The sequence below is a fragment of the Atractosteus spatula genome, chromosome 5 (assembly GCF_055471065.1).
Source record: "Atractosteus spatula isolate fAtrSpa1 chromosome 5, fAtrSpa1.hap1, whole genome shotgun sequence".
Lineage (NCBI taxonomy): Eukaryota > Metazoa > Chordata > Actinopteri > Semionotiformes > Lepisosteidae > Atractosteus > Atractosteus spatula.
This window is the reverse complement of record NC_142710.1, coordinates 3347990-3375581: the sequence shown is the minus strand read 5'-3', so window position 1 is coordinate 3375581 and position 27592 is coordinate 3347990. Positions and strand designations below refer to the sequence as shown.

The window sequence follows — 27592 nt, the reverse complement described above, 5'->3', positions numbered from 1 at the left end:
GTGTCCACTCACACCTTTTTAAAATAATGATACATGAGAGCTGCAGATAAACTCTTAGAGGTGAAGGTGTCTCCACCACCGGATCTTGTAAACCAGCAGTCAGCCCGTCAGCTGCAGCACCTGGCTATAACCTCACGACACTCGCTCTGCTGTGCTCCCGAGGAGGGCTGGATATGTCTTCCTACAATGATAGAAAAAAAGACGGGCTCGTCCAGGATTTGAACCCGGGACTTCTCACACCCAAAGCGAGAATCATAACCCTAGACCAACGAGCCCTGCGACAAGCTACCCCTGAAATTTCACACGTGTTCTTCGCGCCCAGAGACCGGAGACAGACCAGTGCAGTGAGACTCGCGCCGTTCGCTTGGACTAAACCAACGAGCCCACCCTTCCCCTCTCTCCTGCCAGTGAGCTCGCGGGGGGGTCATTCACTCGTGCCAGGTGGGTCCTGTTCGCTCATACACGCGTGTTCTTGCCTACCTCGCGGAATGCGTGACCTTTCCAAGGGAGAAAAGCACAGCCCAGTGCTCGATCGGAGTCTCCCGGCTGTTTTTGTCCTTGTGCGTTTAACACAGAAACACGTCTGACAGCAACCGCTCATTAAGACTGGCCACATGTGTGCAGCAGTTTTTTTCTCGTGTTTCTCTTTTCTTCATTAATTTGCTGCAATTATCGGTATAAAGTCAAATCGGTCAGGATCTCGGACTTTAATAAACGAGCACTTGGGTCTTACACTCTTTGCATAATAAGACCGTCAAAAGAAGCAGACCTTAATTTAAGATCGAAATATCAGAGTAGGTGTCCGAACTGTAGAGTCTTTATAATTTCCCCGCGAGGAAGGTCAAACAGATGACTGAAGCACAACAAAACAACACAATAAAAGTTTAGCCCAAGAATTTCAAAAAATACATTTCTCTGTCAGTAAGACCTAGACTCAAGCGGGCTGTGGTTTTTGTTGTAAACAGAGCACAGAGCACTTCTAAGACAGGCTTGTCACAGTGACGTGTAATTCTTCTTTAGAGACAGTGAGAAGGTCCTGAGCAGGTGGGCTAGGCTGTGAAAGCGCATGTCTAATGTAGACAGAGCCCAGTCATCACTGAGCGCGGTGTAGCAGTGCCGAGTGATCACTGTGTTGAAGTTAAAGTCTAAAGCGCTCGTGGAGCGGTAGATGTTGATGAAACGATTATCTTCATTTAACCTGTTTTCCTACTGTTTATCATCTTTAAATCCACTTAACATGGAATATTAAGGTGAAATTTTGTAACTATAAGGAATTGTTTGCAGCTGAAGATAATACGATATTTGCAATATTATCATACTGTGTATAGCCGGCAGTGGCGGCTAAACAAGAGGAAAATACACAGCAGTATTTCACCTTCTTCATAAACATTTTTTTGCTTATATAACCCAGCGCATCTGCGACAGATTTGAATGCCACTCTCTCGCCTTTTATAAAACAGACATCTCTGTTTCTCAATTCACAGACGCAGAATTACACATCGTGCGTTGTTAAAGAGGTCAGTCCTATACTTCTCAGAATTATAATATATTTATATTCCTAAATATCGTTCTCGTAACTCTAGGGGATTTCGTGAAAACGCTACAGGCCAAAATCGCTTTCGAGCTTCAAGCTAACTTCACCGCGGTCGCTCCCCGTCAGTATGGCGCACAGGAGGATCCCCGCTTTTCACGCGGGAGACCGGGGTACGTTTCTGCGACGGGGCGCTGGTTTCATTTTTAACAAGCTGACTTCACTTACAATTAAACGTTTGTTTAAACTCATATCAGAAGAATAACGAATTCCGTTGCATTTTCCAACAATAACGTGCAATTAAACAGGTGAAAACGCCATTTGCTTTCATTGCGATGTTATTGTGATTCCTGTCAGAAGCGCGTATGGACACGTGTAACTTCTCTCCAGTGTGATGACAGTTTCTGAAGCAGGGAGAGAGATCTTATATACATTTCCCTTCCAAAGGGGCAGTCGGTCAACTTTTAGAAGTTTTTCGAAAATCTGAGTTAGATTTTTTTTTAATCCGTAATTGTTATTACAATCTCCTGCAAAAAGAAGGATGAAGATGAACTAAACGCTGAAACCTAAAAGATCAGCCCTGAGAGGAAATGTCTCCTGACAGTGAACAGATCTCTCGCTCAGCGGTAGACACGCGCTCCTCGTTAGTGTAGTTGTGTCTTTAAAAGTGGCTCAACTGTCTGGTTTCATCAAGAGCGGAAACAACAGAAATAGACTACAAACTGAAATTAATTACTTCACCATTAATGAATTTATATTACTCACTAACAGTTTATAGGCGTCTTTACACATCCGAGACCCGGTGAAAACACCATTTCCTCTCACCTGGCCCATGCTCTGTCGGAAGGACTTCTTAACGCGTTTTAAAACTCAAAACCGAAGCTGAAATAATCGATTCCGAACGTGTTAGTAGCCTCTGTGGGGGAGCAGTAGCGGTTCCACAGCTGGGAACAAGTTTCTGAAGATAATCGAAATGAAAGCCAAATCGCCAAATCCTGAAATATCAGCCCCGAGAGGAAACGTCTCCTGAGAGGAAACAGAGCTCCCGCTCCTCGTTAGTATAGGGGTGAGTATCCCCGCCTGTAACCCGGAAGAATCTTTTTGGAAGTTCATCCGAAGATGAAACAATTCCGTTAATTTCTGCGATTTCCACCAATAAAGAGAAGTGGAAGTAATTTTGATTGATTTATAGGTCGTCTTTTCATAATGATGTGTATTTCTGCGTCGGTAGACTAGAAATAGTGGGTGTGTGAAAATGAGACTCACTGGCCCGTACGGGGATCGAACCCACGACCTTGGCGTCATTAGCACCACGCTCTAACCAACTGAGCTAACCAGCCTCGTGAGTAGCATATCTACCGCTGAGTTTTCCTACCTTTTGTTTTCTTAGTGAATCAGCTGGTGATGATCGATATAGAGAGACAGAAATAGCAAATTAATCACGCAGAGAGATTTTGGGTTGGAAATGATGCGGGAACGAGCCTGTGTCAGTTCGGGAGAAGGTAGGTTTGTGCGTGTAGTCGTGGCCGAGTGGTTAAGTCGCTGGACTTGAAATCCATTTGAGTCTCCAAAACAGAGAGGCACCTCAGTAACAGCCTGGATGTTGACAGGATTGTGACAGCGGATGGTGTGGATCTCACCGATTGATTTGCAATCATATCGTGTGAGTTCATACTGCAGCTCAGCCATCGTCCAGCCTCGTTAGCGCAGTAGGTAGCGCGTCAGTCTCATAATCTGAAGGTCGTGAGTTCGATCCTCACACGGGGCAGGGATCAGTGCTGTTTCGGGCTCTTCACAGATGGGGCGTGGGATGTTCCCTCCCACACGCGTGTTTTTCACTTCCACGCCGAATACGAGATGTTTAGTCCGCGATAAACACAGTTCGATCCCTCGCTATGATGCTCGGTGTCCACTCACACCTTTTTAAAATAATGATACATGAGAGCTGCAGATAAACTCTTAGAGGTGAAGGTGTCTCCACCACCGGATCTTGTAAACCAGCAGTCAGCCCGTCAGCTGCAGCACCTGGCTATAACCTCACGACACTCGCTCTGCTGTGCTCCCGAGGAGGGCTGGATATGTCTTCCTACAATGATAGAAAAAAAGACGGGCTCGTCCGGGATTTGAACCCGGGACCTCTCGCACCCAAAGCGAGAATCATACCCCTAGACCAACGAGCCCTGCAACAAGCTACCCCTCAAATTTCACACGTGTTCTTCGCGCCCAGAGACCGGAGACAGACCAGTGCAGTGAGACTCGCGTCGTTCGCTTGGACTAAACCAACGAGCCCACCCTTCCCCTCTCTCCTGCCAGTGAGCTCGCGGGGGGGTCATTCACTCGTGCCAGGTGGGTCCTGTTCGCTCATACACGCGTGTTCTTGCCTACCTCGCGGAATGCGTAACCTTTCCAAGGGAGAAAAGCACAGCCCAGTGCTCGATCGGAGTCTCCGGGCTGGTTTTGTCTTTGTGCGTTTAACACAGAAACACGTCTGACAGCAACAGCTCATTAAGACTGGCCACATGTGTGCAGCAGTTTTTTTCTCGTGTTTCTCTTTTCTTCATTAATTTGCTGCAATTATCGGTATAAAGTCAAATCGGTCAGGATCTCGGACTTTAATAAACGAGCACTTGGGTCTTACACTCTTTGCATAATAAGACCGTCAAAAGAAGCAGACCTTAATTTAAGATCGAAATATCAGAGTAGGTGTCCGAACTGTAGAGTCTTTATAATTTCCCCGCGAGGAAGGTCAAACAGATGACTGAAGCACAACAAAACAACACAATAAAAGTTTAGCCCAAGAATTTCAAAAAATACATTTCTCTGTCAGTAAGACCTAGACTCAAGCGGGCTGTGGTTTTTGTTGTAAACAGAGCACAGAGCACTTCTAAGACAGGCTTGTCACAGTGACGTGTAATTCTTCTTTAGAGACAGTGAGAAGGTCCTGAGCAGGTGGGCTAGGCTGTGAAAGCGCATGTCTAATGTAGACAGAGCCCAGTCATCACTGAGCGCGGTGTAGTAGTGCCGAGTGATCACTGTGTTGAAGTTAAAGTCTAAAGCGCTCGTGGAGCGGTAGATGTTGATGAAACGATTATCTTCATTTAACCTGTTTTCCTACTGTTTATCATCTTTAAATCCACTTAACATGGAATATTAAGGTGAAATTTTGTAACTATAAGGAATTGTTTGCAGCTGAAGATAATACGATATTTGCAATATTATCATACTGTGTATAGCCGGCAGTGGCGGCTAAACAAGAGGAAAATACACAGCAGTATTTCACCTTCTTCATAAACATTTTTTTGCTTATATAACCCAGCGCATCTGCGACAGATTTGAATGCCACTCTCTCGCCTTTTATAAAATAGACATCTCTGTTTCTCAATTCACAGACGCAGAATTACACATCGTGCGTTGTTAAAGAGGTCAGTCCTATACTTCTCAGAATTATAATATATTTATATTCCTAAATATCGTTCTCGTAACTCTAGGGGATTTCGTGAAAACGCTACAGGCCAAAATCGCTTTCGAGCTTCAAGCTAACTTCACCGCGGTCGCTCCCCGTCAGTATGGCGCACAGGAGGATCCCCGCTTTTCACGCGGGAGACCGGGGTACGTTTCTGCGACGGGGCGCTGGTTTCATTTTTAACAAGCTGACTTCACTTACAATTAAACGTTTGTTTAAACTCATATCAGAAGAATAACGAATTCCGTTGCATTTTCCAACAATAACGTGCAATTAAACAGGTGAAAACGCCATTTGCTTTCATTGCGATGTTATTGTGATTCCTGTCAGAAGCGCGTATGGACACGTGTAACTTCTCTCCAGTGTGATGACAGTTTCTGAAGCAGGGAGAGAGATCTTATATACATTTCCCTTCCAAAGGGGCAGTCGGTCAACTTTTAGAAGTTTTTCGAAAATCTGAGTTAGATTTTTTTTTAATCCGTAATTGTTATTACAATCTCCTGCAAAAAGAAGGATGAAGATGAACTAAACGCTGAAACCTAAAAGATCAGCCCTGAGAGGAAATGTCTCCTGACAGTGAACAGATCTCTCGCTCAGCGGTAGACACGCGCTCCTCGTTAGTGTAGTTGTGTCTTTAAAAGTGGCTCAACTGTCTGGTTTCATCAAGAGCGGAAACAACAGAAATAGACTACAAACTGAAATTAATTACTTCACCATTAATGAATTTATATTACTCACTAACAGTTTATAGGCGTCTTTACACATCCGAGACCCGGTGAAAACACCATTTCCTCTCACCTGGCCCATGCTCTGTCGGAAGGACTTCTTAACGCGTTTTAAAACTCAAAACCGAAGCTGAAATAATCGATTCCGAACGTGTTAGTAGCCTCTGTGGGGGAGCAGTAGCGGTTCCACAGCTGGGAACAAGTTTCTGAAGATAATCGAAATGAAAGCCAAATCGCCAAATCCTGAAATATCAGCCCCGAGAGGAAACGTCTCCTGAGAGGAAACAGAGCTCCCGCTCCTCGTTAGTATAGGGGTGAGTATCCCCGCCTGTAACCCGGAAGAATCTTTTTGGAAGTTCATCCGAAGATGAAACAATTCCGTTAATTTCTGCGATTTCCACCAATAAAGAGAAGTGGAAGTAATTTTGATTGATTTATAGGTCGTCTTTTCATAATGATGTGTATTTCTGCGTCGGTAGACTAGAAATAGTGGGTGTGTGAAAATGAGACTCACTGGCCCGTACGGGGATCGAACCCACGACCTTGGCGTCATTAGCACCACGCTCTAACCAACTGAGCTAACCAGCCTCGTGAGTAGCATATCTACCGCTGAGTTTTCCTACCTTTTGTTTTCTTAGTGAATCAGCTGGTGATGATCGATATAGAGAGACAGAAATAGCAAATTAATCACGCAGAGAGATTTTGGGTTGGAAATGATGCGGGAACGAGCCTGTGTCAGTTCGGGAGAAGGTAGGTTTGTGCGTGTAGTCGTGGCCGAGTGGTTAAGTCGCTGGACTTGAAATCCATTTGAGTCTCCAAAACAGAGAGGCACCTCAGTAACAGCCTGGATGTTGACAGGATTGTGACAGCGGATGGTGTGGATCTCACCGATTGATTTGCAATCATATCGTGTGAGTTCATACTGCAGCTCAGCCATCGTCCAGCCTCGTTAGCGCAGTAGGTAGCGCGTCAGTCTCATAATCTGAAGGTCGTGAGTTCGATCCTCACACGGGGCAGGGATCAGTGCTGTTTCGGGCTCTTCACAGATGGGGCGTGGGATGTTCCCTCCCACACGCGTGTTTTTCACTTCCACGCCGAATACGAGATGTTTAGTCCGCGATAAACACAGTTCGATCCCTCGCTATGATGCTCGGTGTCCACTCACACCTTTTTAAAATAATGATACATGAGAGCTGCAGATAAACTCTTAGAGGTGAAGGTGTCTCCACCACCGGATCTTGTAAACCAGCAGTCAGCCCGTCAGCTGCAGCACCTGGCTATAACCTCACGACACTCGCTCTGCTGTGCTCCCGAGGAGGGCTGGATATGTCTTCCTACAATGATAGAAAAAAAGACGGGCTCGTCCGGGATTTGAACCCGGGACCTCTCGCACCCAAAGCAAGAATCATACCCCTAGACCAACGAGCCCTGCAACAAGCTACCCCTCAAATTTCACACGTGTTCTTCGCGCCCAGAGACCGGAGACAGACCAGTGCAGTGAGACTCGCGTCGTTCGCTTGGACTAAACCAACGAGCCCACCCTTCCCCTCTCTCCTGCCAGTGAGCTCGCGGGGGGGTCATTCACTCGTGCCAGGTGGGTCCTGTTCGCTCATACACGCGTGTTCTTGCCTACCTCGCGGAATGCGTAACCTTTCCAAGGGAGAAAAGCACAGCCCAGTGCTCGATCGGAGTCTCCGGGCTGGTTTTGTCTTTGTGCGTTTAACACAGAAACACGTCTGACAGCAACAGCTCATTAAGACTGGCCACATGTGTGCAGCAGTTTTTTTCTCGTGTTTCTCTTTTCTTCATTAATTTGCTGCAATTATCGGTATAAAGTCAAATCGGTCAGGATCTCGGACTTTAATAAACGAGCACTTGGGTCTTACACTCTTTGCATAATAAGACCGTCAAAAGAAGCAGACCTTAATTTAAGATCGAAATATCAGAGTAGGTGTCCGAACTGTAGAGTCTTTATAATTTCCCCGCGAGGAAGGTCAAACAGATGACTGAAGCACAACAAAACAACACAATAAAAGTTTAGCCCAAGAATTTCAAAAAATACATTTCTCTGTCAGTAAGACCTAGACTCAAGCGGGCTGTGGTTTTTGTTGTAAACAGAGCACAGAGCACTTCTAAGACAGGCTTGTCACAGTGACGTGTAATTCTTCTTTAGAGACAGTGAGAAGGTCCTGAGCAGGTGGGCTAGGCTGTGAAAGCGCATGTCTAATGTAGACAGAGCCCAGTCATCACTGAGCGCGGTGTAGTAGTGCCGAGTGATCACTGTGTTGAAGTTAAAGTCTAAAGCGCTCGTGGAGCGGTAGATGTTGATGAAACGATTATCTTCATTTAACCTGTTTTCCTACTGTTTATCATCTTTAAATCCACTTAACATGGAATATTAAGGTGAAATTTTGTAACTATAAGGAATTGTTTGCAGCTGAAGATAATACGATATTTGCAATATTATCATACTGTGTATAGCCGGCAGTGGCGGCTAAACAAGAGGAAAATACACAGCAGTATTTCACCTTCTTCATAAACATTTTTTTGCTTATATAACCCAGCGCATCTGCGACAGATTTGAATGCCACTCTCTCGCCTTTTATAAAATAGACATCTCTGTTTCTCAATTCACAGACGCAGAATTACACATCGTGCGTTGTTAAAGAGGTCAGTCCTATACTTCTCAGAATTATAATATATTTATATTCCTAAATATCGTTCTCGTAACTCTAGGGGATTTCGTGAAAACGCTACAGGCCAAAATCGCTTTCGAGCTTCAAGCTAACTTCACCGCGGTCGCTCCCCGTCAGTATGGCGCACAGGAGGATCCCCGCTTTTCACGCGGGAGACCGGGGTACGTTTCTGCGACGGGGCGCTGGTTTCATTTTTAACAAGCTGACTTCACTTACAATTAAACGTTTGTTTAAACTCATATCAGAAGAATAACGAATTCCGTTGCATTTTCCAACAATAACGTGCAATTAAACAGGTGAAAACGCCATTTGCTTTCATTGCGATGTTATTGTGATTCCTGTCAGAAGCGCGTATGGACACGTGTAACTTCTCTCCAGTGTGATGACAGTTTCTGAAGCAGGGAGAGAGATCTTATATACATTTCCCTTCCAAAGGGGCAGTCGGTCAACTTTTAGAAGTTTTTCGAAAATCTGAGTTAGATTTTTTTTTAATCCGTAATTGTTATTACAATCTCCTGCAAAAAGAAGGATGAAGATGAACTAAACGCTGAAACCTAAAAGATCAGCCCTGAGAGGAAATGTCTCCTGACAGTGAACAGATCTCTCGCTCAGCGGTAGACACGCGCTCCTCGTTAGTGTAGTTGTGTCTTTAAAAGTGGCTCAACTGTCTGGTTTCATCAAGAGCGGAAACAACAGAAATAGACTACAAACTGAAATTAATTACTTCACCATTAATGAATTTATATTACTCACTAACAGTTTATAGGCGTCTTTACACATCCGAGACCCGGTGAAAACACCATTTCCTCTCACCTGGCCCATGCTCTGTCGGAAGGACTTCTTAACGCGTTTTAAAACTCAAAACCGAAGCTGAAATAATCGATTCCGAACGTGTTAGTAGCCTCTGTGGGGGAGCAGTAGCGGTTCCACAGCTGGGAACAAGTTTCTGAAGATAATCGAAATGAAAGCCAAATCGCCAAATCCTGAAATATCAGCCCCGAGAGGAAACGTCTCCTGAGAGGAAACAGAGCTCCCGCTCCTCGTTAGTATAGGGGTGAGTATCCCCGCCTGTAACCCGGAAGAATCTTTTTAGAAGTTCATCCGAAGATGAAACAATTCCGTTAATTTCTGCGATTTCCACCAATAAAGAGAAGTGGAAGTAATTTTGATTTATTTATAGGTCGTCTTTTCATAATAATGTGTATTTCTGCGTCGGTAGACTAGAAATAGTGGGTGTGTGAAAATGAGACTCACTGGCCCGTACGGGGATCGAACCCGCGACCTTGGCGTTATTAGCACCACGCTCTAACCAACTGAGCTAAACGGCCTCGTGAGTCACCTCTCTACCGCTGAGTTTTCCTACCTTTTGTTTTCTTAGTGAATCAGCTGGTGATGATCGATATAGAGAGACAGAAATAGCAAATTAATCACGCAGAGAGATTTTGGGTTGGAAATGATGCGGGAACGAGCCTGTGTCAGTTCGGGAGAAGGTAGGTTTGTGCGTGTAGTCGTGGCCGAGTGGTTAAGTCGCTGGACTTGAAATCCATTTGAGTCTCCAAAACAGAGAGGCACCTCAGTAACAGCCTGGATGTTGACAGGATTGTGACAGCGGATGGTGTGGATCTCACCGATTGATTTGCAATCATATCGTGTGAGTTCATACTGCAGCTCAGCCATCGTCCAGCCTCGTTAGCGCAGTAGATAGCGCGTCAGTCTCATAATCTGAAGGTCGTGAGTTTGATCCTCACACGGGGCAGGGATCAGTGCTGTTTCGGGCTCTTCACAGATGGGGCGGGGGATGTTCCCTCCCACACGCGTGTTTTTCACTTCCACGCCGAATACGAGATGTTTAGTCCGCGATAAACACAGTTCGATCCCTCGCTATGATGCTGGGTGTCCACTCACACCTTTTTAAAATAATGATACATGAGAGCTGCAGATAAACTCTTAGAGGTGAAGGTGTCTCCACCACCGGATCTTGTAAACCAGCAGTCAGCCCGTCAGCTGCAGCACCTGGCTATAACCTCACGACACTCGCTCTGCTGTGCTCCCGAGGAGGGCTGGATATGTCTTCCTACAATGATAGAAAAAAAGACGGGCTCGTCCGGGATTTGAACCCGAGACCTCTCACACCCAAAGCGAGAATCATACCCCTAGACCAACGAGCCCTGCGACAAGCTACCCCTCAAATTTCACACGTGTTCTTCGCACCCAGAGACCGGAGACAGACCAGTGCAGTGAGACTCGCGCCGTTCGCTTGGACTAAACCAACGAGCCCACCCTTCCCCTCTCTCCTGCCAGTGAGCTCGCGGGGGGGTCATTCACTCGTGCCAGGTGGGTCCTGTTCGCTCATACACGCGTGTTCTTGCCTACCTCGCGGAATGCGTGACCTTTCCAAGGGAGAAAAGCACAGCCCAGTGCTCGATCGGAGTCTCCCGGCTGTTTTTGTCCTTGTGCGTTTAACACAGAAACACGTCTGACAGCAACCGCTCATTAAGACTGGTCACATGTGTGCAGCAGTTTTTTTCTCGTGTTTCTCTTTTCTTCATTAATTTGCTGCAATTATCGGTATAAAGTCAAATCGGTCAGGATCTCGGACTTTAATAAACGAGCACTTGGGTCTTACACTCTTTGCATAATAAGACCGTCAAAAGAAGCAGACCTTAATTTAAGATCGAAATATCAGAGTAGGTGTCCGAACTGTAGAGTCTTTATAATTTCCCCGCGAGGAAGGTCAAACAGATGACTGAAGCACAACAAAACAACACAATAAAAGTTTAGCCCCAGAATTTCAAAAAATACATTTCTCTGTCAGTAAGACCTAGACTCAAGCGGGCTGTGGTTTTTGTTGTAAACAGAGCACAGAGCACTTCTAAGACAGGCTTGTCACAGTGACGTGTAATTCTTCTTTAGAGACAGTGAGAAGGTCCTGAGCAGGTGGGCTAGGCTGTGAAAGCGCATGTCTAATGTAGACAGAGCCCAGTCATCACTGAGCGCGGTGCAGTAGTGCCGAGTGATCACTGTGTTGAAGTTAAAGTCTAAAGCGCTCGTGGAGCGGTAGATGTTGATGAAACGATTATCTTCATATAACCTGTTTTCCTACTGTTTATCATCTTTAAATCCACTTAACATGGAATATTAAGGTGAAATTTTGTAACTATAAGGAATTGTTTGCAGCTGAAGATAATACGATATTTGCAATATTATCATACTGTGTATAGCCGGCAGTGGCGGCTAAACAAGAGGAAAATACACAGCAGTATTTCACCTTCTTCATAAACATTTTTTTGCTTATATAACCCAGCGCATCTGCGACAGATTTGAATGCCACTCTCTCGCCTTTTATAAAATAGACATCTCTGTTTCTCAATTCACAGACGCAGAATTACACATCGTGCGTTGTTAAAGAGGTCAGTCCTATACTTCTCAGAATTATAATATATTTATATTCCTAAATATCGTTCTCGTAACTCTAGGGGATTTCGTGAAAACGCTACAGGCCAAAATCGCTTTCGAGCTTCAAGCTAACTTCACCGCGGTCGCTCCCCGTCAGTATGGCGCACAGGAGGATCCCCGCTTTTCACGCGGGAGACCGGGGTACGTTTCTGCGACGGGGCGCTGGTTTCATTTTTAACAAGCTGACTTCACTTACAATTAAACGTTTGTTTAAACTCATATCAGAAGAATAACGAATTCCGTTGCATTTTCCAACAATAACGTGCAATTAAACAGGTGAAAACGCCATTTGCTTTCATTGCGATGTTATTGTGATTCCTGTGAGAAGCGCGTATGGACACGTGTAACTTCTCTCCAGTGTGATGACAGTTTCTGAAGCAGGGAGAGAGATCTTATATACATTTCCCTTCCAAAGGGGCAGTCGGTCAACTTTTAGAAGTTTTTCGAAAATCTGAGTTAGATTTTTTTTTAATCCGTAATTGTTATTACAATCTCCTGCAAAAAGAAGGATGAAGATGAACTAAACGCTGAAACCTAAAAGATCAGCCCTGAGAGGAAATGTCTCCTGACAGTGAACAGATCTCTCGCTCAGCGGTAGACACGCGCTCCTCGTTAGTGTAGTTGTGTCTTTAAAAGTGGCTCAACTGTCTGGTTTCATCAAGAGTGGAAACAACAGAAATAGACTACAAACTGAAATTAATTACTTCACCATTAATGAATTTATATTACTCACTAACAGTTTATAGGCGTCTTTACACATCCGAGACCGGTGAAAACACCATTTCCTCTCACCTGGCCCATGCTCTGTCGGAAGGACTTCTTAACGCGTTTTAAAACTCAAAACCGAAGCTGAAATAATCGATTCCGAACGTGTTAGTAGCCTCTGTGGGGGAGCAGTAGCGGTTCCACAGCTGGGAACAAGTTTCTGAAGATAATCGAAATGAAAGCCAAATCGCCAAATCCTGAAATATCAGCCCCAAGAGGAAACGTCTCCTGAGAGGAAACAGAGCTCCCGCTCCTCGTTAGTATAGGGGTGAGTATCCCCGCCTGTAACCCGGAAGAATCTTTTTAGAAGTTCATCCGAAGATGAAACAATTCCGTTAATTTGCGGAATATTTCGATATTCTACCAATAAAGAGAAGTGGAAGTAATTTTGATTTATTTATAGGTCGTCTTTTCATAATAATGTATTTCTGCGTCGGTAGACTAGAAATAATGGGTGTGTGAAGGTGAGACTCACTGGCCCGTACGGGGATCGAACCCGCGACCTTGGCATTATTAGCACCACACTAACCAACTGAGCTAACCGGCCTCGTGAGTCAAGAATCTGCCGCTGAGTTTTCCTACCTTTTGTTTTCTTAGTGAATCAGCTGGTGATGATCGATATAGAGAGACAGGAATAGCAAATTAATCATGCAGAGAGATTTTGGGTTGGAAATGATGCGGGAACGAGTCAGTGTCAGTTCGGGAGAAGGTAGGTTTGTGCGTGTAGTCGTGGCCGAGTGGTTAAGGCGCTGGACTTGAAATCCATTTCAGTTTCCAAAACAAAGAGGCACCTCAGTAACAGCCTCGAGAGGAACAAGTCGCCACTCAGAACACGCATCATTTCTCATCACACAGTGCTGATTCACTGAGCAAAGACCATCGCTAGGTGGCACTTGTGGAGCAGTACATGTTGGTGAAACGATTATCTTCATTTAATCTGCTTTCCAACTGTTTATCATCTTTAAATCCACTTAATATGGAATATTAAGATGAAATGTTGCAACTATAAGGAATTGTTTGCAGCCTCAGATAATACGATATTTGCAATATTATCATACTGTGTATAGCCGGCAGTGGCGGCTAAACAAGAGGAAAATACACAGCAGTATTTCACCTTCTTCTTAAACATTTTTTGCTTATAAAACCCAGCGCATCTGCGACAGATCTGAATGCCGGAGTCTTGCTGTATTTCTAATCTCAGTGTGATACTCGAGGAACATAGTGGGGTCGCGGTGGCTCAATAAATCCTGAAATCATACAGTATGTATTCTAGGTACGAGGTTATGAAACAACATGACAGTAGCTGTGTGTCACCAGTGGGATTCACCAGCCGGTGTCACTCTGGTATTTAAACTCGGACCTGTGATCGTCCTGGTTACTGTGCGGTTCCTGGGACTGAGAATGTGTCCCTCCCCCGCCCTGAATTAGACGCTGGTCCTTCTCAGGTCTGTGGAAGATCTCCACAGTCTGACTTGCTCAGGGTCAGATCTGGAAATGTTTTTCACAGGGCCTGTTAACTCAGTGTGGTGCTAATAACGCCAAAGTCGTGGGTTTGATCCCCGTACGGGCCACTGTCTCTACCTTGAAAAGACTTTTCTTATTGTGAAGAAATCAGAATTACTTTCACTTCGTAAACCTGAGTCTAGATCTTGTTCAAAAAGAAGTGCATTTCTCTTAATTGTCGGAAATTGTTTAAAAAGTCGCAATTGTTTATTCTTCAGATAAACGTTTAAAGGTCTGACAGGAAACTGGCCATTTAGATATAAGGGGGTTTCAAATCTATTTTTTTGAAATGTGCTGCTTCATAACCGATATAATCACAGCCAATCTGGGAGCTGCGAGGCACCAGCTCATCCGTAATCTAACTGTCGTTCAGGTGGGTCTTCAATGCAGTCGATTCAGTTTGTATCCAAAAACTCCAAAACTCCTTTCCACGAGTAAACGTCGTCGGCAGGATTCCCACGGAGAGACGCCAGTGGATTTCTAGTCAATCGCCTTAAACACTCAGCCACGACTACAAACATGACCCCACTTTCTCCCGGACTGACACGGGTTCGTTCCCGCATCATTTCCACTCCAACCCGCTCTCTTCGTGATTAAGTTGATATTTCTATATATTTATAAAGATTAAGAAAAGCTGTGTGTTAGGAGGGGGATTCGAACCCATGCCTCCAGAGGAGACTGCAACCTGACCGCAGCGCCTTAGACCGCTCGGCCATCCTGACTGCTGACATACTTGTCAGCCAGTCCGATGAGCCACTGCGACCCCGCTACGGTCCTCGACTATCACACTGGTATTAGAAATACAGCAAGACTCCGGCATTCAAATCTGTCGCAGATGCGTTTGGTTCTTGTGAGCCATCTGATGGGTGAAGTCTAAAAAAGTCAATTAAAGTTTAATTTATCTAAACCCGCGGGAACTTCTGATTGCTGGAGAGACTCTACAGCTCTTGAAATGAAACAGTGGGGCTGTTTCGCTACCTTTTGTGTTTTCTTAGTGAATCCGCTGGTGATTATCGGTATAGAGAGATAGAAATCCCAAAACTGAGCACGAAGAGAGCGGGTTGGGCGCTCTCTGCTTAAATCTCATCTCAGCAGATCGGGAGTCGGAGGGCCAAGCGAGCCGCAGACGTGTCGATGGCTGACGAGGGCTCGCTGCTGAGGCAGGGAGGCCACTTCAGCCAGAAGGACTTGAGCGAGGTGGGATCTCAAAGACGGTCTTGCAACAGAAACAAGGAGAAAAAGTATTGGTGAGATCAAAAGGCGGATTCAATATCCATGAGGGAGCATCGCTAGATTAGGGAACAGACAGTTGAAAACCCCGAGTGGCTCGTTTTCAGATTAGGTCCATATTTGGCCTCGTTAGCGCAGTAGGTAGCGCATCAGTCTTATAATCTGAAGGTTGTGAGGTCGATCCTCATACGGGCCAGGACTTTTTTTGCTCATCTGACACAGGTGGTTCCTGTTCGCTCATACACTCGTGTTCTTGCCTACTTCGTGGAATGCATGACCTTTCCAAGGGAGAAAAGCACAGCCGCATTGCTCGATCGGAGTCTCCAGTCTGTTTTCTCCTTCTGCGTTTAACACAGAAGCATGTCTGACAGCAACAGATCACACAGCTCATTTAAGACTAGCCACATGTGTGCAGTATGTGCAGCAGTTTTTTGTCGTGTTTTGTGGTTTCTTTGTCAATTTGCTGCAATTATCGGTATAAAGTCAAATCAAAGGATCTCGGACTTTAATAAACGAGCACATGGGTCTAACACACTTTGCATGACATGACCGTCAAAGAAGCAGACCTTAATTTAAGATCGAATATCAGAGTAGGTGTCCGAACTGTAGAGTTTTTATAATTTCCCTGAGAGGAAGGTCAAACAGATGACTGTAGCACAATAAAACAACATAATAACAGTAACACAACAAAACAAAACTGAAAACAGTATCACAACACTGTGACAATGACACTGTACTGAACCAGTAACAAAACACTGTAACACTGTACTGAACCAGTAACACAACACTGTGTCAATTACACTGCACTGAATACAGTAACACAACATTATGAGAATAACACTGTACTGAACCAGTAACACAACACTGTAACACAGCACAAAAAGACACTGGTAATGTCTACGATTCGGATAAGAGAAGCTTTCATATCATCTCTGGGTGGAAATACTCCAATGTCACTGTTTAAGGTTTGGAAACAGCTGATTGGCTCTTTCCCTACATTATCACAGCCAATCAGAGAGCTCCAGGGCAAAAGCGTGTCTTTGATCCCAATGAAGGCTGTCCTACAGGCGTGAGTCCAAATTTTTTGATTTTTTTAAAATTTCTGTATTTCTTGTAACACTCTCCCGTGACAAATGAAGATGAAACATCCGAGAGCAGATGAGAACGTCATTTGTTTTCTCTTGGGCCATGCAAAATTGAAAGCACTTTTCAGCATTTAAAACCTCAACAAAAAAGCTGAAATAGCCTCTTTTGCAGGTGTTAGTAGTGCTGAAGAAGGAGTAGTGTCGGTAGCACAGCCGGAGGTTCTGACATTTATCGAAGTAAGCTTTATACCATTTCCTACTGATTCAATTCTATGGCATCCAAGAGACACTGTCATCCTTAGACAGGGGCTTGTGGTTTGGACTCTGCTTTCATTTTTCTTCTCCTTTCTTCCAGTTTTTATATTATTGTTGCAGTTTTTTTTAACTACCAAGTATGTCGTGACGTGATGATTGTTCACATTTTTTCCGTGTTGTTCATGGTGCCATGTGATACTCTGTTTGTTCTGAAAAATCAATCGAGAAAATGAATATAAAATTTCGTCTGGAATAGTTTCACTTATGTGTCTTTATAAATAATAGCTATACATTCTTTTTTGATTATTGGAGTTCGTGAGGGCAGTGACGGTGCCCGGCAGGAGGGGAGGAAGCGGCACACGGTGAGGAAGATGAAGGATCCAGGCTCAGACAGGGACTCGAGCTCTCGCTGTGCCCGTGAGGAGTCCTCACGAGGCTCCTGCAGTCATGTTCACGGGAGACAGCAGGAGGAGACGGGGATGTCAGGGCGCAGGACGGTGGAAGTGGAGGAAGAGCGCACACAGGGGCTCGTCCGGGATTTGGAGCCGGGACGTCTCGCACTCGAAGCAAGAATCACACCCCTAGACGAACGAGCCCACCTTTCTCCCCTCTCTCCTGCCAGTGAGCTCGAGTGCGATTCCTGGGACAGAGTGTGTCCCTCCCCCGCCCTGATTTAGACACTGGCCCATCTCAGGTCTGTGGGAAATCTCCACAGTCGGACTTGCTGAGAGTCAGGGCTGGAAACATGTCGTAGGAGGCTGGTTAGGGGTTGTGCGTGTAGTCGTGGCCTAGTGGTTAAGGCGATGGATTAGAAATCCAATAAAATAACAATTAACGGAGTTGTTTATTCTTCAGATGAACTTTTAAACAAACATTGTTTTTTTTTAAACTGTAGTGAGGTGGTTAAAAAGTTACCAGTCTCCCCATCAATTCAAAGCGTGATCGATGCCCGGATCTTGCAACTTTTGCGCTCTATGTACTAGAGAGGACAGACTCCTGTCTCACTTGCAATGTTGTGTGGACTTTGCGTTGACCGCTGTAACATCTGTGTGACATCTCACCGCCACGTTTTCAATTTATACAACTGTAACTTAACCCTTCCACGGGAAACCTGTTAAAACAGGAGAACGTCTGCGATGTATTTTATTGATTATTTATTTTCTAACACACAGGAGTCAATCTTAATTAAACCCACGTCAGAGTGTGTCGCTTTCAACCCATTATTATATAATCCAGTTAGTGCCGAGCACACAGCGGGTGAGAGTACAGCACAGCAGAGCTTCGCTTCAACAGGACTCACAGGAGGGAAGGGCTGTCCGGTATCGCCGGCTGTTCGCTCCATTACCAGATGACATGTTTCAAGCCCAAATCACACTTGTATATGAGAAACTATATATATACACAGTCTACAGCATATGAATATGTATATACTTTACATGACTGTGAGGAATATGAAACGTAATAAAGAGCAAGCTGCTGAAATCGTTTATGAATTTTTGATTCAAGATTTTTTTATTTGCCATATACAACAAGTGTATTGGAATGCTTACTCGTTCAGCTGTAGCCAGTAACAGTACAGAAAAAAAAATAGGCACAAATGACAAACAGACATGGACAATAAATTTAGACAATAGACGTTTTAATACAGCCTAGACAGGTCACAGTGCAGACAGCGCAGTACCTTACAGTGCAGGTGCGAATATGAGCTGTTTAAGATGCGGGCTGCTTGGGCGAAGACACTGTTTTTGAATCTATTCAAAATCCATCTCTCAGACCCCAGGGGTGAAAACAGATCATGGCCCGGGTGAATTGGGTCCTGAAGTATAGCTCGAGCCCAGTTGTGGCAGTGGTCGAGATCTATCTGGTCGATGGAGGGTGGCTCGTTCCCAGTGATTTTCTGGGCAGACCTCACAACCCTCTGTATGGCTGTTCTGTCCTGTACTGTGGCTCCACCATACAACACCGTAACACCACCAGACAGGACACTCTCAATCGGATTACAGTAACAATTAGTAAGTGTTGTCTTGCTCATCCCCCACTTCCTTAACTGTCTCAAGAAGTGAAGGCGCTGGTGGGCTTTAGTGAGGATGGCAGCAGTGTTCTCTGGCCAGCTCAGCCTCTCAGTGATCTGGAGGCTGAGGAACCTGAAGGTGCTGACAGTTTTAACTGGAGCCCCCTGAATGATTATGGGTGTATGACGTCCTCTGTGCCTCCCGAAGTCCACTATAATCTCTTATGTTTTGGCGATGTGAAGTGTGAGGTTCTTGTTGTGGCACCACTCCATCACGTTTCATCACTGTTGCTGATAAGACCGATGACTGTGGTGTCATCAGCAGACTTGGTGATGCGGTTGCTGTTAAATCTGGCCACACAGTCGTGTGTAAATGGAGAATACAGCCAGGGGCTCAGGCAGCAGTGTGTCCCCCTGTGTTGAGGATCAGAGGGGATGAGGTTTTGATTCCAGTCCTCACCACTTGGGGTCTGCCTGTCAGGAAGTCCAGGACCCAGTTGCAGATGGAGTTGTTGAGGTCCAGATCCCTGAGCTTGACCACCAGCGTGCCTGGCACAGTTGTGTTGAAGGCTGAGCTGAAGTCAATAAATAACATCCTGGCACAGGTGCTCCTCTTGTCCAGGTGGTGTGAAGGGCCAGTGAGACAGCATCGTCCACTGACCTATTATTCCTATAAGCAAACTGCAGGAGGTCCAGGGAGTCCGGGACAATACTGCTGATGTGTCCCCTCACCAGTTTCTTCTGTGCCGGTGGCACTTCATGACTACTGAGGTGAGTGCCACCGGGCGGTAGGCATTCTGACACGACACCTTGGTTGCCTCAGGCAGGGGCACGATAGTAGTTCTCTTGAAGCACAGTGGGACAGTAGACAGGGATAGTGACATGTTAGATATTACAGTGAAGACAGGGGGCAGCTGTGCTCTGCCTGCCTTTTAAACACAGGAGGTGAGGCCATCAGGGCTCGCAGCCTTGTGTGGCTCCACCTGTCCGAAAGCTCTCCGTACCTCCTGTTCAGACAGCTGCAGCACAAACTCCCCAGGCTCACTGGGCATTCTGGGTGAAGGGTCTGTGTTGTGAGCATCAGACCTGGCATAGAAGTTGTTTAGTTGGTCAAGCAATGAATCATCAGCTGTTGTTTTAACACCCATTTGTCCTTTATAATTAGTGACAGCCCTCAGGCCATTCCAGAGGTGCGCTGTGTTAATGCCCCCACATTGTGATTCAAGCCTGTCTCTGTCGTCCCTTTTCGCATGTCTGACGGCCCTCTCCAGGTCACACCTGGCTTTCCTGTACAGCCCAGGGTCTCCAGAGTTGAAGGCCACAGACCGCTCCTTCAGCTTGGCTTATACAAATACAAATGTCAACACAGTATTTGATACACTGTGTAACTGTATTATCATGATTATGACAAGGTAGAATCACTTAAACGAACTGAAATTGTTCATATATACCATGAGATATTTTGAAACATTAAATGTATTTTACAGCTAATTTCTTGCTTTCATTTCTCCTACACGCAGTATTGTTATTAACAGAAACTACGAAACGAAGAAGAAACACCAGATACTGAGCTCTGGCTCGTTCATTCCAGTGTTGACTTGTCTTTGGCGACACCTGGTGGCCACAGCGGTCAGTCCGCCACGTCGCCCGTGAACAGGCAGCGCGCGTATTACAGCCTGGAAGACGCACAGAGGGAAACCGGTTTCATTTCTGTCTCCTTTCTAATCCACTCCGGGATGGAATGATGAAAGTGGGAGACATTTTTCCCCCGTCACCCACGACACGATCCACACTCAGACTGCTTGGTCATAACTCCCGCTTGCTTTTTACTCAATTTCTGAACGTTGTTTGCCCTATGTACGGTTCAAAGTTTTGTGGTCATCAGTTTAATGCGCTTTATATGACTTCGCGTGGTGTTCTGGTCTCTTGTCCGGTGAGTTATGAAGATGAGATCTTCCCTTTTCTTCAGCCCGGCGTTTTAATCTTTTGGGGGAATATGGTCTGAGTTGCAACAGTCACACGGAAATAATGTTCATAGAAATAATGTTCATTTCGACATGACCTGGAGCTCATTCCTCTTCCAGCCTCATTAGCGCAGTAGGTAGCGCGTCAGTCTCATACTCTGAAGGTCGTGAGTTCGATCCTCACACGGGGCAGGGATTGATGCTGATTGGGGCTCTTCACAGATGGGGCGTGAGACGTTCACTCACACACACGCGTGTTCTTCTCTTCCACGCCCAATACGACATGTTTAGTCCGTGAAAAACACGGTTTCCACTCGCGCGTTTTAAAAATAATGATTCATGACGGCTCATGTTCGCTCATGCACGCGTGTTCTTGCACGTGGAATGCGTGACCTTTCCAAGGGAGAAAAGCACAGCCCAGTACTCGATCGGAATCTCCGGGCTGTTTTTGTCCTTGTGCGTTTAGCACAGAAGCACGTCTGACAGCAGCAGATCACACAGCTCATTTAAGACTGGCCACATGTGTGCAGCAGTTTTTTTCTCGTGTTTCTGTTTTCTTCATTAATTTGCTGCTAATTATCGGTATAAAGTCAAATCAGTCAGGATCTCGGACTTTAATAAACGAGCACTTGGGTCTAACACTCCTTGCATAACAAGACAGTCAAAGGAAGCAGACCTTAATTTAAGATCGAATATCAGTAGGTGTAGGTGTCTGAACTGTAGAGTTTTTAAAATTTCCCTGCGAGGATGGTCTGCGCTGTTATTGTGATTCCTGTCAGAAGCGCGTGTGGACACATGTAACTTCTCTCCAGTGTGATGACAGTTTCTGAAGCAGGGAGAGAGATCTTATATACATTTCCTTTCCCCACTAATCTGACTACTATTCCAAAGGGGTAGTCAACTACCAACAATTCCCTTCAGTTATGCTCCACATTAATGTTCCATATGAAGTGGATTTAAAACAGATTTAAGGTGATGTTCGTGTAGTCGTGGCCGAGTGGTTAAGGCGCTGGACTAGAAATCCATTGGGGACTAGAAATCAATGAGGGACACATCCCGCAAAGAAACCATCTTTAGATTTTTTTGTGTTTTCCTGAGTCTTCATTTAATCTGCTTTCCTACTGTTCATCATCTTTAAATCCACTTAATATGGAATATTAAGATGAAATGTTGTAACTATACGGAACAAGTAATAGGTTTATTCCATGCTGAAAAAGAGGAAGAAAGAGAACACAACGTTTCGGCTGTGGAGCCTTCTTCAGGTGTGAATATATAAGGAATTGTTATATAGGAATTGTTTGCCTTATAGTTTGGAACCTATTAGGAATTGTTTGCAGCGGAAAATAATACGATATTTGCAATATTATCATATTGTGTATAGCCGGCAGTGGCGGCTAAAAATGAGTAAAATACACAGCAGTATTTCACCTTCTTCGTAAACACTTTTTTGCTTATAAAACCCAGCGCATCTGCGACAGATCTGAATGCCGGAGTCTCGCTGTATTTCTAATACCAGTGTGATACTCGAGAAACGTAGTGGGGTCGCGGTGTCTCATAGGACCGGCTGGCAGACTTCTCAGCAGTCTGGATGGCCGAGCGGTCTAAGGCGCTGCGTTCAGGTCGCGGTCTCCCCTGGAAGCGTGGGTTCGAAATCCCCTCCTGATACGCACAGCTCTTCCTTATCAGTATAAAAATATAGAAATATAATAAATATAGCACAGATATCTCTTATCTTTTCTCCTTAGAGCACCAGTGAAGGAAGCACTAAGTACTGCACACCGAAAATGCTTCTACAACATCTCGCGAGCTCAGCCCTGAGCATGAACTGCAGGAGCTGTGAATCAGAACATTTCAATTCATCTGATCAGTAAATGAATATGCAGGACCCGTTAATATAGGGTCTCTCCTGTTCGCACAGTATATAACTGAACGTCCCTCGTAATTTGAAAGAGACCGGATAAGGACACGGAGCTACTAACGCGATTCGGGCATTAGTCCCGAGACAAGCGAGTCCAGCGGCTGCGGGTTTGAAGGTGAACGTGTCTCGTATTCTAAGGGCTTCTGCTTCCACTGATGAATGATAGAGCTTCGTGGGGAGATCCTTCAGACGATCAGGCGAACACGTCGCTCTTTCGGTCATGTGTAGAGGCTACAGTTGTGTCAGCAGTGCGCTAAATGTAAGTGCATCTGTAGCGCTTCATCGCAGAGATTTTTGTTTTAGCGCACCGTTACAAGCGCCCAGACAACTTATTCTCTGAACCCCCGAATTGCTCCACAACCGGGGGAAACCCTGTTTTCCCTCGAGAGCCACCAGTGCACGGTCCCATCACACTCAAGAACACAACAAATATCTTTAGTGAAGATCCAGAAGTGCCAGAACAAATTGAAAACTTGCACTGTATTTGAATACGAATTTCCTTCAGTTCAGCTCTCTTCAGTCCCCAGGATAGCCGTGCGAGTGGCGAACACAGTTGGCCATGCCCCTCGGACCACACGAAATTAATGTAATTTTATTTATTGCACATCTGCAGTCATTGTTTACATGTCTGCATCGTTTACATTAGAACTGTTTACTTGTACACTGTCTACTGTCTGTATATTGTCTTGATGCACTGTCTGCACTTTGTGTTTTTACACCTGTTTCAACAATCGACCGTAAGAAGAGAAGTCCTGTCACTGGACACGTATCTAAGTAATTAATTCATATAATTAACGTAAATTAACAATTAACGGAGTTAAAACGTTGTTTTTTTTTAAGTTAAAAAGTTTCCCGTCGGGTAATCAAACTCCGATCTCCCCCGTGACAGGCCGGGATACTCACCACTATACTAACGAAGAGCGCGTGTCTGTCGTTGGTCTTGAGCTGTTTCCTGTTTACTTCCTCTCAGGGCTGGTGTTTTCCAGTTCGGCCTGTTAATATGATTCTTCACAGAAATGAGAATGAAAATGTGGAGAGATGTTATACGAATTTCCTTTTTCCGACTAATCTAACTGCTACTCCAAAGGTGAAACCCGTCAATTCTTAAAAGGTTTTTGAAAATCTGCCTGAATACGATTTTGTTTAAAAATCTTTCTGTGTTTATTATAAGAATCTCCAGCCAAAAAATAATGAACTTCTGAAAACAATGAAACTAAAAGGATGAAACCAAGCGCTCTTAGTTACTGAGTGTTCATGAGCGTCAATAAACAACTGAAAGCAGGTGAAATCACCGTGTGCTTTCACTGTTCCCAAGCTCAGTTAAAATAACTTTCCAGCGTTAGAAACCTCATTAATAACAACTGATTCTACACGTGTTAGTAGTGTGTGAGGAGGAGCGGTAAATAAAGTGTATTAACATACACAGTCAAGTTATTCACTCATCACAGAGCTCTTAAAAGGAGACACCCCAGATGGGATTCGAACCCACATCAAAAATTAACATTTAAATTGCTATCAGAGAGGGTTGTACGACTATCGCATCATTTTATCTGAGAGGGAGACTTTCTGTGTCACAGTTCTCGTTATTCGTGATCCTGCGCTTGAACTCGACCGGTTGCTGATAATGTCGGCTGACAGAGAGGCGCCTCAGTAGCGGCCTGGAGAGGAACAAGGCGCCACTCAGAACGCGCGTCATTTCTCATCACACAGCGCCGGTAGTGCAGCTTGACACTCGAAGGCTCCACCAGAGCCTTCTTTTCTTCTCAGCAGAGAATAAACCTTTACTTGCTCCTTAATTAACGAGAGTCTACCAGGACTGGGGATGAAAACCACGTGGTTTTTATGTCTCTTGGATCTTAAGTCCAATGCTTTTACCGCTCAGACTTTCTGCTCAATTACAGCACTAGAAATGTTCTGATTCAGGGCTTCTGCGGTTTCTGCTAATTACAGATGCAGCCATTCAAAATGCGCGGGCGATACCGCATTATTTTCCGGTACGCTGTACGCAGTCTACCGCAAGCTACCGGTAAATACCGCGAGTTACCGGTAAATACCGCTAGCAAAATAATAGTATCCGGAATTTCCGCAAGGTGGAGCTAATAAAGCTCAACCTCTCATGTTTGAGCTGTAGCCATCAAAGTCTTTAACGAAGATATTAATAATAGTATTAATAATAAATGACCTTGGACAAGCTGTAAACTCAAAGTATTGCCCTGGTCCACATTCTTTTTTTCATTGACCGTCTTTGTAAAAGTAACGCCACAGCATTTCGCAATCACGCATTTTTTTCCAATCATGCAAAGTACAGTGATTCACCATGCCTTTCACATGCTCATAAAAGAGATTGATTTAGGGACATAAACATATTACCGTATGCAAACTGTACTGTATACAGTATGTATATGTATATTTAATGTCTTAACTGTGCCCGTTTAAGTATTGAATATTCATATCTAATTTTACCACTGAAGGGAAATCTTAGTAGCTGAGCATAAAAACAATAGGAGCATACTGCAACGCGTGTGAAGGCCATAAACGATATTAATTTTGGAACATAAACATACAGTATATGGCTGGTCTCGGTACTTTAAAGAAAACATACACGAAACATGGTTTCATTATGACCAGAATCTTGAGATATTTTTAACTTGATTTACAGTATTTGAGAGGTATGTCTTAACACCGATACTACAGTGCTTAAGTACTACTCACGTATATGTTTCTAGGTTTATATTATGCATTTCATACGGTCAAATTACTTTTGAGCAACTAATAAGAAGCGCGAAACGGTATGCGTTTTACTTTCGTTTCGTGCTGGGACCCGTGGATTGATTAGAGATATCAAGTACATACAAGTCATTTTTTAAATGTTGTAGTTCGTCTTGAAAAAATGTTACGAGTACATCATCTATCAACAATTACACAGGTTCTGTTTCCATATTGCGGATTTTGGTTACGTAATATTATTTTCTAGATTTCACGTTGTGAATATATGATTTGGGCAAACAGAGCCGCAAAGAAGTACATTATGGGTTGTTGTTTTTTTTTGCAGTTTTATCTAGAACAAGCGATGCTTAAACCTTTGTCTGATTCTTGTGAAACTATCCACACGACAGTTACAGTACCTAGGAGTTGACTTCAGTGATGTCACTGATGGGATGTTTCTAAAAATCCATCCTCTGTAAAACGTCTTCTCTAGTTGTCCTGCATATGTATTCGCTAATGAAGCTGTGTGTTCTGAGCCTGGATCTCTACATTTCTGTATGAACCACCTTAGAGGGCTAAAGACAGCTTGTGTTTAAATTGAGTGTAAGGCAATTTATGCTTCTAAAGTCATGGTCAGCATTTTTGTACTGTGCTGTAAACTTGTTCTGTGCCTAGTCACATTATTTTATAGCGTTTTCATAGCGTTATCAAATCTGGTGGCGCTGTGTTAGTTTCCTGACTCCCATGTCACATGGTCTGTGATTGTAACCTGTAATACCGGTTTAATTCGTCACAGCCAGCACTCCGGTTGTAAAGTAGAAGCAGGCGAGATTTCCAGCGAAAAACACCTCCCCCTTCTTCAGGTGTGAGGGTCTTCTGCTCAGAATGAAACGCTAAAATGTAATGTAGGCTCTGAATGGGTTCTGACTTGCTTTAACAAAATATGTTTACAAATCCTTTCACCTGGCATTTTCGTAGTTAGAAATTATGGAACGCTCTGTTAAAAGCAAGGGAGTTTTTATGTCCGTTGCAGTTCTTTTGCAACATGAATATAATTATATCGTTATTAATTTCTTGAGATACGCGATTCCATATTATATTCCCTTTTAATCAAATTCTAAAAGTATGCTTGTTGACTCCGGTATCGCGTTAGTTAAAGACTTCGATGCTTAAAATGTTTAGGAGAAATGGAATACTGGTGTGTATGTTTTCTTTAAAGTACCGAGACCAGCCATATACTGTAAGTTTAAGTTCCAAAATTAATATCGTTTATGGACTTCACACGCGTTGCAGTATGCTCCTATTCTTTTTATGCTCAGGCACTAAGTAAAAGGAGATGCTTCATATTGCTTGACTAATTTTAAAAACTAAGTTAGAAATGCAGACGCTCCCTCGGTGCGCTGCTCTGGTGCGCCGGCTCTTACACAGTGCCTGTCTGCCGTAAGCGTTACAATATACATACCCAACACTGCTTGTACCCATCTGTCATGCAAATAAAACACCTTGAATTGAATTGAATTGAATTGAGGGGAGAGGGGGGGAATACTAAAACCAATACTGGCGACTTGCTAATGCGTTGGTTTAACAGTCCGGGTGTGGCAGGCTTCCAATGTCAACTCGACTCGATTGGAAGACAATGAACGTATTTTGTGATATTTAGAAATATAAATTTGTTTGGTGCGAGTGAGGTTTTATTTAATCTCTGACCAAGGGAAACGTTTCATTTTTTCAAAGAAATGTTTGTTAAAAAATAAAGTCATAGTTCTATGGGATTCAATCACAGACCATGTGACATGGGAGTCAGGAAACTACTGTAACACACAGCGCCACCGGATTTAATAACGCAATAAAAACGCTATAAAATAATGTGACTAGGCACAGAAAAAGTTTACAGCACAGTACAATAATAAATGCTGACCATGACTTTAGAAGCATAAATTACCTTACACTCAATTTAAACACAAGCTGTCTTTCTGTATGAACCTCTAAGCTGGTTCATACAGAAAATGTAGAAATGCATTAGCCTGATTATGATTAAAAAACACATAATTAAACACGCGTTTGCGATTTAAATCAGAACACGATTTAAATCAATATAAATGTTTATATTGTAACGCATACTGTCCAGCCTCCATTTCTCTATAAAAATTTACTCTGTTGCACACACACACACAATAGAAGGAGGAACCGCTGTCAGAAGGGAAGATATGTTCAAAATATCGCAAATATCGTTCATGTTGCGATATTTTGAAATATAAAAGTCAATTTATTGTCCATAATATCG

General features: G+C 44.2%; 11 non-coding genes across 11 annotated transcripts; 5 read left to right on the top strand and 6 right to left on the bottom strand.

Moving 5' to 3' along the window:
- Positions 1-2797: 2797 nt before the first annotated feature.
- trnai-aau (transfer RNA isoleucine (anticodon AAU)) lies at positions 2798-2871 on the bottom strand. The gene has a single exon. It is a non-coding gene; the product is annotated as a tRNA-Ile (tRNA).
- Positions 2872-3226: 355 nt separating this feature from the next.
- trnam-cau (transfer RNA methionine (anticodon CAU)) lies at positions 3227-3299 on the top strand. Its single transcript has one exon. It is a non-coding gene; the product is annotated as a tRNA-Met (tRNA).
- A 340-nt stretch (positions 3300-3639) lies between these two features.
- On the bottom strand, positions 3640-3711 carry trnap-ugg (transfer RNA proline (anticodon UGG)). Its single transcript has one exon. It is a non-coding gene; the product is annotated as a tRNA-Pro (tRNA).
- Positions 3712-6233: 2522 nt separating this feature from the next.
- Positions 6234-6307, bottom strand: trnai-aau (transfer RNA isoleucine (anticodon AAU)). The gene has a single exon. It is a non-coding gene; the product is annotated as a tRNA-Ile (tRNA).
- A 355-nt stretch (positions 6308-6662) lies between these two features.
- On the top strand, positions 6663-6735 carry trnam-cau (transfer RNA methionine (anticodon CAU)). Its single transcript has one exon. It is a non-coding gene; the product is annotated as a tRNA-Met (tRNA).
- A 340-nt stretch (positions 6736-7075) lies between these two features.
- trnap-ugg (transfer RNA proline (anticodon UGG)) lies at positions 7076-7147 on the bottom strand. The gene has a single exon. It is a non-coding gene; the product is annotated as a tRNA-Pro (tRNA).
- A 2522-nt stretch (positions 7148-9669) lies between these two features.
- trnai-aau (transfer RNA isoleucine (anticodon AAU)) lies at positions 9670-9743 on the bottom strand. Its single transcript has one exon. It is a non-coding gene; the product is annotated as a tRNA-Ile (tRNA).
- Positions 9744-10098: 355 nt separating this feature from the next.
- On the top strand, positions 10099-10171 carry trnam-cau (transfer RNA methionine (anticodon CAU)). Its single transcript has one exon. It is a non-coding gene; the product is annotated as a tRNA-Met (tRNA).
- Positions 10172-10511: 340 nt separating this feature from the next.
- Positions 10512-10583, bottom strand: trnap-ugg (transfer RNA proline (anticodon UGG)). Its single transcript has one exon. It is a non-coding gene; the product is annotated as a tRNA-Pro (tRNA).
- Positions 10584-15491: 4908 nt separating this feature from the next.
- On the top strand, positions 15492-15565 carry trnai-uau (transfer RNA isoleucine (anticodon UAU)). The gene has a single exon. It is a non-coding gene; the product is annotated as a tRNA-Ile (tRNA).
- A 5238-nt stretch (positions 15566-20803) lies between these two features.
- On the top strand, positions 20804-20876 carry trnam-cau (transfer RNA methionine (anticodon CAU)). The gene has a single exon. It is a non-coding gene; the product is annotated as a tRNA-Met (tRNA).
- Positions 20877-27592: the final 6716 nt, after the last annotated feature.